The sequence below is a fragment of the Neodiprion lecontei genome, chromosome 2 (genome assembly GCF_021901455.1).
Source record: "Neodiprion lecontei isolate iyNeoLeco1 chromosome 2, iyNeoLeco1.1, whole genome shotgun sequence".
Classification (NCBI taxonomy): Eukaryota; Metazoa; Arthropoda; class Insecta; order Hymenoptera; family Diprionidae; genus Neodiprion; species Neodiprion lecontei.
In genome coordinates this window covers 26,165,758-26,176,977 of record NC_060261.1, presented here as the reverse complement: position 1 = coordinate 26,176,977, position 11,220 = coordinate 26,165,758, and the positions used below count along the sequence as shown (strand labels likewise).

The 11,220-nt window shown below is 46.7% G+C and overlaps 1 protein-coding gene across 4 annotated transcripts in view; it reads left to right on the top strand.

Moving 5' to 3' along the window:
- Positions 1-11,220, top strand: part of LOC107228170 (transcription factor A, mitochondrial) — a 150,086-nt gene that overhangs the window by 97,678 nt on the left and 41,188 nt on the right. The gene's annotated exons all lie outside the window — the stretch shown is intronic.

Sequence of the window (11,220 nt, the reverse complement as noted above, 5' to 3'; positions counted from 1 at the left end):
CACCTAGCTCGCGGCGTGAGCCGTGTCTTTATCTCATAGCGTCCCTTCTCATCCAGCAAGTTGCTTACTGGATGCCGTGTATCGGCTTCGGTCCATAATACGTGTTTTGTTGGAATTCAAAACACTTGCATTATGAACCTTCGGCCGATACACGGCATCTTACGAGAGACGTGTTTGTTCTCTCTGCTGGTGACTACGCTTTTCTTTTTCATTTCTTTTTTTTTTTTTTTTTTAAATTCATTATTACTTATTCAACGCTATGTGAACGAAGATACATGGAAAATATTAGAGATAAACGAACGATAAAGTCTCAGAATAAAATATATGCCAACCATAAATTTCTCTTGTAGTTATAACTCATTACACCGCCCGGAACGTTGACGGCAAAGTCGACCCTTCTTGGCATCGGACTTCCTTGTAATAATGCTTCCGGAAGGTCTCCACCGACCTCCAATTTCCTCTGTTGAGAATTTCTTGAATCGGGGCGTTGTCCAGCCAACCTCTTAAGGCGACCGCGGAGCGGATACTTCCCGGGAATTGTTCGATTCCCGCCTCCTTCAACGCCGACCTTACCCATCCGGCGATAGCTGTGCGAGAGGCTGCTTTTACTGGGCCTTTGAGCGTAATAAATAGCTCGTCGACCTCTGAACCCCCTCGACGTTCCTCAGACATCTTAAGTAGGGCTCGGATCATTGTTATCGGACAAAGCCACATGTTTTCGTGCTTCGACAGTTGCCAGCCTGACTGCCTGAAGCTTCGTCTATCCGTCTTCGAGCCGAAGGTCGGCCAGAAAACCAACTCCTTCCCTAGGTTTTGGAGAAAATGTGGTGAGATCTTGAGCAGGGTCAAATCGTGAACGCGCCTGCCGGAGATCAGCAGCAGCAGCGCCGCAGTCCTTCTCGAAAGCTCGAACAAGGTTAGCCTCTCAGCCCTCGTGCCTAGCCGCCGCATCAGGATCGAAGCGTCCCAGATTTCTGTCCTTATATCTCGGGGTCTTGCCACCGCGATCGCTTTTAAGATCTGCTGAACAAGAAAATCAGAGGCCAGGTTTACCGCTGGCGTGCAGAAGGTTGCGACTGCCGACTTATGTACCAGGATCGTACTATATGCCAGGCCTTCTCTCAAGTGCAGGTGAGCTAAAAACCTTGTGAGATCCTGTGCTCGCGGCCGTGTTGGGCTAACCCGGTGTTGACTGCACCAAGCTATCCACCTCCGAAGAGGGGCTTTGTAAGTTTCCACGGTAGACCAGCGCCAGCTAGCTGTCAGCAAGGCCCTCTCCTCCCGTGACCAGTCCCTGACTACGTCCGACCACCCCCAATTTTCCACACCTGGAGACACAGTCGGTCCCCCTCCGGTGGTGGTTGGCCCGTCGAAACGTCTATTAACGTCTGCTGCAGGTCTCGGATTCGAATCGGCGGCTCCTTGCTCCTCTGCTGCAAGTCCGACAGCCAGAACGTCCTCTCCCACTTGGGTGCCACGACGAGATATTGTCCCCTGCTGCTGTTTAGGTGCGCTAGTACTCTGGGAATGAGGCTGGGAGGTGGGAAGACCCAGGCTAGCTCGAACTCCCACGGTCGACTGAATGCGTCGATAAAGTAGGCGGATCGATCGGTCGAGTCTCTCGAGACGTACCGCCTGCTTATTGCGGTCTTTTCGGAAGCGAACAGATCTATCTCTGGTTCGCCCCATTTCTCGAAGATCTCTGCCGTTGCTTGTGGCAACAAGTGCCATTCCGGAAGTGTCTTTCCTCGGGACAGCCGGTCGGCAATGCCGTTGTATCTTCCGGGCAGATAGGCCGCCGATAGTGTTATCTGGAGGTCGTCCACCAGCTCCAGCAGCTGGGACGTCAGGTCGAGTAGACCCAGGGACTTTGTGCCTCCCTCCTTTCGGATATATGCTACCAGAGTGCGGTTGTCCGTCTGGAGCAAAATGTGCGCCTTCCGCAATCTGTGTGCTTGGTCCCTGATTGCGGCGTAGGCCGCGTACATCTCCTTTATATTGGAGTGCCATGCCTGCTGATGCCTTTTCCAAGCTCCCGAGATGCCGACCCCGTCTAACTGGGCTCCCCAACCCGAGTCCGCGGCGTCCGTGACGAGAAAGTGCGTTATCTGACTCTCGTGAAGGGCGGACCTCGAGGTCAGAGCCTCCTGCCACCATTCCAGCTCTCCCCGCAGGCTCTCGGGGATTCGCCGTCGTTCGCGAGGTCTGCTTTGCTTGAACGTGACCAAAAATCGTTGGAGGTGGCGACAGTGCAAACGGCCCCGGTGAATCACGAAGTTGGCGAAGTTGAAGTGCCCCAGGATACGCTGAAATTGTTCGAGCGTTCCGCTTTTCTTCGTGAGGAGTGCGTGGACCAGCCAGCGCATCCCCTGAATCTTTTTTTCTGGCAGGCCTCTCTGCTTTTCCCGAGTGTTCCACGTTACGCCCAGGAATTCCAGCTCCTGGACTGGCTCCCGGATGGTCTTCTCGTGGTTTATGTGCCAGCCGAGAGATTGCAGCAGCTCTACTGCTTCTGTGGTTTGTTGCCTCAAACTGGCTCGCTGCTGCGAGGCCAGGAGGAAATCGTCTAGGTAAACGATCACCCTGATCCCGCGCGACCGAAGGATCTCTGCGATCCAATTCGTGACCGTCGCGAAGGTCTGAGGGTCAGATGAGAGGCCAAAGGGCAAGCTCGTCGTTATATACGACGCGCAGGAAGCGACGATGAGACGCCGCAATCGGTATGTGAAAGTACGCTTGCGTCAGATCCAACCGCGTCATCCAGTCTCCAGGCTGTAGGAATTCCGGGACCCTGAAATGCGATATTAGCTGGAAGCTTCTTACCCTCACATGTGCGTTGAGGCCTCGGAGATCGAAAATCGGCCTCTTCTCTCCGTTGCTTTTTCGAATTACGAAAATCCTCGAGATGAAACTTGGGTTGTCTTCCGTCGGCCGTTCCAGGATGCCCTGAGCTTTGAGGTGGTCTATCTGTGCGGACAACTCCGGGGAGGTTGCCGTACTAAACCTGGATTGCCTCCAATTGCCTATAAGGATCGGTTTTGATACTAGGGGAATTTTTGATGCTGTTATTAACCCTTTCGCGGCGGAATGCTCTGGTAAGAGTTGCGCTCTAAGCAGCCGATGCCAGATTGACCGCGCCGACAAAATACGCGAGTCGTTCCAAACGCGGTGTGTGGAGCTGATTGTGCTGAGAATTTCTCTAACGCGGCTGGCCGGCACGCCGATCAAACAATAATATTAATAACTTAAAACAATTTAATGGGCTAAGGTTATTTATACCATTTAAACTTTATAATCTTATATAATTTACAAACAATTTTTAATAATGTTCCTTTGTGTGGTACAATTTAAAGCAGGGTTCAATACATAAACCAACTTTACATTCTTTACATTCAAATTGTGTTTCGGTACGCTTTTTGTGTTTTCTGCAAACCACACATTTCCGCCGACCGTTCCGCCGCTTTCCTGTGGGATTGATATATTTGGATGGAAAATGTGTTGAAATCAAACGTAACATATCATCTTTGGACGCAGTTTGGCCTCCAGACTTATTGTTACATATATTTGTATTTGAATATTTAAGTAGAATTTCTCGAATGAGACGTAAATGAAATTTCGCAAATGTTATATTCTTTTTGGACGTAATTTTGTAAAGTATGAAAGTATTGTAAATCGAAAGGTCCACCATGTGGAAAAATAATTTCTTATACCATTTTAGAGTTTTACGAATAGTATTAATGGAATTCAAAATCATATCCGTTTTATCGACTGCTCCCATAACGCGATTATAGTCCACTACGACAGTTGGTTTTAGAATTGGTCTTCCCGTTTTAACATCATTTCTTTTTGTTTCTATAAATTCAGCAGAATGATAACTTGATAACATTTGCACTTCCCTTTTGTCCATCCATTTTAGTGCTAATAGTTTATCCGTAGATTTAAATGCAACTTCGCCTTTGCATAATTTATTGGATATATTAGGCATTCCACGTCTATTTTTCTTCACGGTTCCAAATGCATGTGTCCTATTGTGATGTAAGAGAGAAAATAATGCCGGGCTTGAATACCAGTTATCGGTAACTAAAACATGACCCTTATTTAGATACGGTTCCATCAACGTCATGACAATATTTCCTGATTTTCCAATTTCTGCTAAATTATTGTTAGTTATATCCGTGCGCGCTCCACAATAGACAATAAAATCTTGAATATATCCAGTATGACAGTCACAAATAACAAACGACTTGATGCCAAATCTGCTTCGTTTCGAAGGTATATACTGCTTGAAGAAACATCGTCCTTTGAAAAGCAGCAAACTTTCGTCGATGCATAAATACTTGTACGGGTAAAATGCTCGTGAAAAAGAATTTCGCAGTTTGTCGATGATGCTCCGAATTTTTATTAGCACGTCTTGATTTGTTGTTTCATTGTTATCATGAAAATGTAGCATTTGTAATAGAGATTTATACCTGTCTTTTGTCATTATTCTTGGAAAACTTTCCGTTCGTAATAACTCGTCGGTTGACCAATATTCTTCTATTGATACTTTTTTTACTCTTGACATTAACATCGACAGAGCAAAGAATCTATACATTTCGGTAACTGTTGTATTTTTCCATGCCAACAATCGTGAGTGCTTACTGCTTATAGTTTTCGTGGTATAATAAGCATTGCTTTCTCTTACAATATGTTCAACCATATTTTCCGAAATGAAAAGCTGAAAGATTTCTAATATTGACGATTTATCGTCAATATTTGCTTTAATTCCTGGTAGGTTTTCATCAAAATCGAAAACTTTTGCAGCCAAATTTTGTGCGCTCCAAAGAAATTGCCGCGGATCGATGTCTGGTAATTCCTCAATGTTTTCAGAATCAGATTCCGAACTACTTGACAGTAGGCGGCGCTTTTTATTACATTCATTTGGAATTCTACCTTTGTATCCAGCTTCTCCAAACATTTCAGACAGGTCAGAATCCGATGAAAACTCCATATCATCCCCAAGTTCCATATCATCGTAGCTCACATTTGTCATCTATTTGTCCATGATTAGGGCAAAATTTGTGGATAATTACATTTGACTATGTAAAAAAAACCTTTGCACAAGAAGCGTATGCTGCTAGCACGTCAAAAACAACGCATTAATGGCAGTTATTGATAACAAATGAACAGCGCCTTCGTACAAAAAGAGCGGCTTCGGATGGGCGCCATCTGGCGCTGTTCGTCCGCCGCGGGTAAATTTGCCTGAGCGCCGAACGGCGCTGTTCGCTGAGAATGAGCATCTATAGCTGAGCGCCATATGGCGCTGTTCGCCGCGAAAGGGTTAACCTTAAAACTACTGAAGGGGCCTTTAAGTCCCTCCATCTTCTCTGGAAAAGGGCGAGTTGTCCTCCAGAGAAGTCGCGTTCCCGTCGGTGATCATTGGGACCGTTTCCGAAAAGTTTCCTCGCCCTTGCCTCGAGGTCCCTTCTTTTCTCCCCCTTTTGGGTTCCGATAGTAGCTCCGGTCCTGTAGACGATTCTCCTTTGCTCTTGGCGCCGAATAGTTGGTTCTAGCGCGAAATGGCTCCTGCGGTTCTTTCTTCCTCACCTCCTTTCTAGCTGTCAAATACGTAGGATTGTTCAGCCACGTCTGAGCGCCCCCGAGCGACTGCACGAGAGGGAGGAGTTTTTCCTTGCCAAACAGATATTCTGCACTGGGTGGGACCCTCTGCAGGGCCGCCTGCACGTTTTTGTTGGGCACCTTCCTGAGGAGCTGCTCTCTTCGCTGCTCAATGTGCTCCGCTCTTTTTCCGCAGATCACCTGTAAAATAGAATCGAAATCCTTTGCTACCTGAGATTCCGGGCCGAAGGTCGCTGTCAATTTCTCCAGCAGGATCCCTGGCTCGAGGTCTGCAGGGTTGGCGAACGCCCAATCAATAATGCCCTGGAGGTTGGCTCGCAGCAGTCCATTCAGCCCCAACACTGCCTTGCAGAGACCCGCCAGCACCCGCTCCGACGAGCTGGCTGCGTCCTTTGACTTGGCGTCCTCGAGGTGGCATAGCTCTTCGTTGATCTTGAGGTCCTGGAACCCTGGAAACGCTAGGAATCTCTTTAGCGTACTCGAATACCGTACCTCTCTCCACTCGTCTGAGCCGAAGCGCTGAAGCTCTATCAACTTCTCAAGTAGCTCCGGCGCTGGCGCCTGAACCTGCTTGTTCTCGTCCACATCGGTGGATAATTTGGCCCAAGCAATCTCGACTCGCTGTGGTTCTGACAAAAAACACTCGCTCGATGTGGAGGCCCGCTGGGGATTCTGTGCCCCTGCCTGTGCTTGTATCTGCTGTGCCAGAAGGGCAGCCAGACAGTCTACCTTATGCTCTAATACCTCAATCTGTGGGTTTACTGCCAGACAGTGCCTCTTTGGGGGGGGCTGTTCCTCGTCCTCGTCTCCCGAGTCCTCGATCTCGCGCAGAGACTCTGCCGTTGATCCCTGGGAACCTAACCCCACTTCCTGCTCGTGATTTTCCTCACCGAGCTCCTCTTCGCGATCGTCTCCGAGATTCTCTCCGAGATTCTCTCCTGGAGGTCCGTCCGACATCTTTCTATGCACTGAACTCTTGACAATCTTCACTCCTCTGAGATCACTTTGAAATGTCACTTTGAAAAATTTACGTCTTGCCAAGGCGGAAATATTCAACGCTATGAGATAAAGACACGGCTCACGCCGCGAGCTAGGTGACTACGCATGCGCAACGAGAAGGGGGACCTCCGGGAAGCCAGCGTTTGGTGGCAGGGGGTTGGTATTCGTATGTATAGGTGGATATATCCAACAGCTTCTCTCGTAAGATGCCGTGTATCGGCCGAAGGTTCATAATATGTCGACTGTCTTGTCTGCTTGTCTCGTGTCACGTCTCGTGGGGGCATGAGGGATACATAGGTTAGGTTGAATCTGAAAACAGCGCAGCCAATCGCAACGCTCGGATGCTTGGAAACACACTTTCTGCTTTTTGTTAGCGAATGAAAACGGTGCTCGTGAGCCGCCTGAGCGGCCTGAGTGTAGCTGGGCAGCCGCCTAGTGGTCCTTTAGTGAAACGCACCGATGATCGAACCGCCGGTCGAACGGAAAATATGGGGAATCGAGGCGAAAAAAAAAGTATTAAAGCTAAACATCGACGAGGAAGAAAATCCGAAAGAAACAAGGAAAAATTCACATGTGATGCAGTGAAAGTGAAATTATAGTACATTTACGGGTTATAGGACGGGTCCAATGTTAGATAGTGCCAGCAGTGAAATCATGTAACATGTACTATAATTATGTTACGGTTGGTGACACTGCCGTCTCGTGACAACTCGACAAATTTACCCTTGAATTTTACTCGAAAACCATTGTTCGTGCACGCACCAACTGAGAATAAATTCCTCTTCACCTTTGGAACGAGCAGAACGTTGTTAATCCCACTGTTTTCCCATTTTCCGTTTACGAATTTCTCAATCCGTATGCTGCCGACACCCTCTACCTCGCACTCTCCGTCATCGCCGAGCACAACGATATCTCCCGTTACCGGCCGTAGGTTCTCGAACCAGTCGCGTCGTGGTGTTAAAGGAGTTAATGTGAGGGACGGGTACTCAACTTTACACACACACTCCGTTTTATTATGAAAGTAATAATGAACTTTTCTTTAAGAGAAAGAACAACTTGGACTCGTATAACTCTTATTTTACAATGATCACTGCTCGAGTGTGTTAGCGTGGTCGCTAGAGCTGTGGCGTGAAGCGTGTGTCTCTCCGTTCGTGGCCATCAGCGTTCTCTCTCGAACATGGCGGCGCTCACTCGAGCATGGCGGCGCTCACTCATCCGAGCGCGGCATCAGAGACTGCTTCCCTGGTTTCCATCGGGACGCACTCGACGGGGGGGCCGGAGGCGTGTTATTTGGCGGGACCGACTGGGGCGTCACAGTGTCACATGTCCCGAGGCCCCGCTGTCGGTAATCCAGACGTCTGCCTTATCCGCGTTCTACAACTCACGGATCTGCTTACCCAACAGCGTCTGCCGCTCCGCGCCTGTTACCGTCACCTCGGCGCTTCTCGTGCCTGACGTGACCACGAACGCGCACCCGGCACCCGAGTGATCTCCGTCTCCTTTGTCGTCGTTGTCTCTTGATTTTTTCGGTCTTTCGCATTTCTTCGCGTAATGTCCTTTTTCGTTGCAGTTCCGAAACACTATGTTTTTTCTCCCTTTTGTATTCTTTGTATTCGCAATTTTTGTTGCTACCGCCAATGCAGTCGCTGACTCACAGTCTCCCCCGAGGATTGTTTCTTCCTCGATCAGGCGCTCCATTAGATACGACACGTTTTGCCGTGCGGGATCCACGTTTGCCCATGCGGTCTTGAACATCGCATATTTTGACGTCAAGCTTGACATAATTTTTGCGAATATTGCCCGCTCTGTTTTCTCCTCTCCAAGGTCTTTGAGCTGACTGGCCATATTTCGTATCTCACTCACATGATGCACAATAGTGTCCATCGACGCCATCTTGTACGCGAAGAATCCTTCCTCGAGCGTCCCGACGTCCGACGCAAACTTAACGTGTCCCACACTTCATTCGACCTGTCACACACTAACACGCATATTATGTTTAAGTTCTTTATAAATAAATGAACAAGACTATGTAAATAAAAGTAAGATTTATTAATAATAAATGATAGGATAATGTTGATGCGTCAATACGCTACAAGGGCTGAAGCCATTCTCTCAAGTCAGTGTGTGCGCCCTCCAAGGCTCATACTGTACGTGTTGTACTAACCATTCAACATACATACAACAACGCATTCAACATGTTCGTCCTCTAGCGCTGCCGTAATTATCGCCGCTGCCTTCGCATCGTCCTGAAGCCCCGTTTTCATTCGACCCTCGTTCACGCCTTCCGCGTTTTCCGGTTTCGTCCTCGAACCGTCGACGACATCGAAAACTCCCTTGGCTTTCAGCACTTTGGTGATGCGATATTTCCAGGCCTGGTAATTTGTTCCGTTGAACCGTTTCACTGAGGCTGATAGCCCGTCGTCCGGCATCTTCAGGCTTCAAATGTCAGGCTTCACTATCCAGTCGGTATAGAAATCAGTGCAAAAACTGGACCAACATTTGTGCAGAGCGCTAGCTGAATGTTATCTCCTTCCCACTACTCCGTAACTTATACACAGGAGTCAAGAATCAACCATAGTCGCCACCATCTTTGATAGTCGACGACAGAGTTGACTAGTGGTGAATGTAGGAACTTCCTTGGTCAGAAGCGTACATGTATGCAAAATCATTTATGGTGCCAATGGGGACCCAAAATTCTGAAATTTTTTTTTCGAGAACATGTGCAGAACAGTAGCCTTACAATAGTCTGTAACAAGAATAGGATTAGCTAATGAATCAATCAATATTTTGAAATAGGACAGAAGTACGCGTTTATGTTTGTATCGAAGTGTACACTACGAGGTGTGTTCAAAAAGTAAGGTGACTTTTCTAATTTCGCGGGCTATGTCCGTTCGATCTTCCATTTTTTTTTATGTTATGTTGGTACACTTGTCCCGAACATCTGTACACAGTTTCAAGTGTATAGCATGTTTAGTTTGTTTTTGACAGATACAAAGGTGAGACGTATTTTGGTGTGCTCGGCGATTTTTTGCTATCAAGAAAAATGGATCAAAGAATTTGCATCAAATTTTGTGTAAAAAATGGAATTAAGTGCTGGTATGATTCGTCACCAGTTATGACCCTTTTGAGTAAATCAGGATCATCATTGACGTCATTCAACAGCTCCTGAGCGATGCTCATGCGACGATTCTTCTGGTGAAAATTAAGCAGTTTCGGAACAAACTTCGCTGACACACGTCTCATACCCAAAACATCCGAAAAAATTTCATGGCACGAGCCAACCGATATGCCAACATCCTCAGCAACTTCTCTGATAGTGATTCGACGATTTTCCAAAACAATTTTCTTCACTGCTTCAACGTTTTCATCTGTTGTTGACGTGCTGGGGCGTCCAGAGCGAGGTTCGTCATTGGCATCTTCTCGGCCATCTTGGAAGAGCTTGTACCACTTATAAACGTTTTTTTTACTAAGAGTAGACTCACCGTATGCCACTGTCAACATTTCAAGTGTTTTGGAGCACTTAATTCCATTTTTTACACAAAATTTGATGCAAATTCTTTGATCCATTTTTCTTGATAGCAAAAAATCGCCGAGCACACCAAAATACGTCTCACCTTTGTATCTGTCAAAAACAAACTAAACATGCTATACACTTGAAACTGTGTACAGATGTTCGGGACAAGTGTACCAACATAACATAAAAAAAAATGGAAGATCGAACGGACATAGCCCGCGAAATTAGAAAAGTCACCTTACTTTTTGAACACACCTCGTATAATTACTTGTCAATTTTTTTATTGCACATTTCTTGCAGAGATCAAAGTCTTTTTCATAACTTATGATTATAAATAAATTTTATAATCGTTGCCATATCATAGCTACAAAAATTTGCGAAAAATGTTTTCAAAAATAGTTCAACAAAAATATCATTTATCATTAGTGTGGCCCTTAAAAAGCTTATCTTAAAAAAGTCTCTCTCCAGATCGATTAGAAAAAAGTTTGAAAAATTCTTCGCATATTGGAGGCAAACAAAAACACTCAGCGATAAATGACTACGAATTGGGAATAATGACAGTTTGATTTGTAATTAAATTATAAACTAGCTTTAAAAACAGATACCTAGTATAGCTGGTCTGTGTGCTCGTGCGCTCGCTTATTCATTGTCAGTATTTTACCAGATGAGGCGAGATTTACCAGATACCTCACGCCCTCGCTGCTTGAGGATTGTTCAATGGGTAATAAATGTTAGTCCGCTAGTTCGAGAAGTCAAGTTTCACCAGGTTGAGGACCTGGAGCGCAAAAACCATGGAGCATTTGTCCTGGAAGTCGAGTTTCTGCAGGTAGCGGACCTGAAGCACGGAAACTACGGAGCGCTTGTCCTGAAAGACGAGTTTCATCAGGTAGCGTACCTGGAGCGCGGAAACCACGGAGCGCTTGTCCTGCAAGTCGAGTTTCACCAGGTAGCGGACCTGGAGCGCAGGAACTACGGAGCGCATGTTCTGAAAGTCGAGTTTCACCAGGTACCAGACCTGGAGCGTAGGAACCACAAAAAATTACTCATAAAGGTCAAAAGTTACCAGCTCAAGGACATGGACAGCCAAA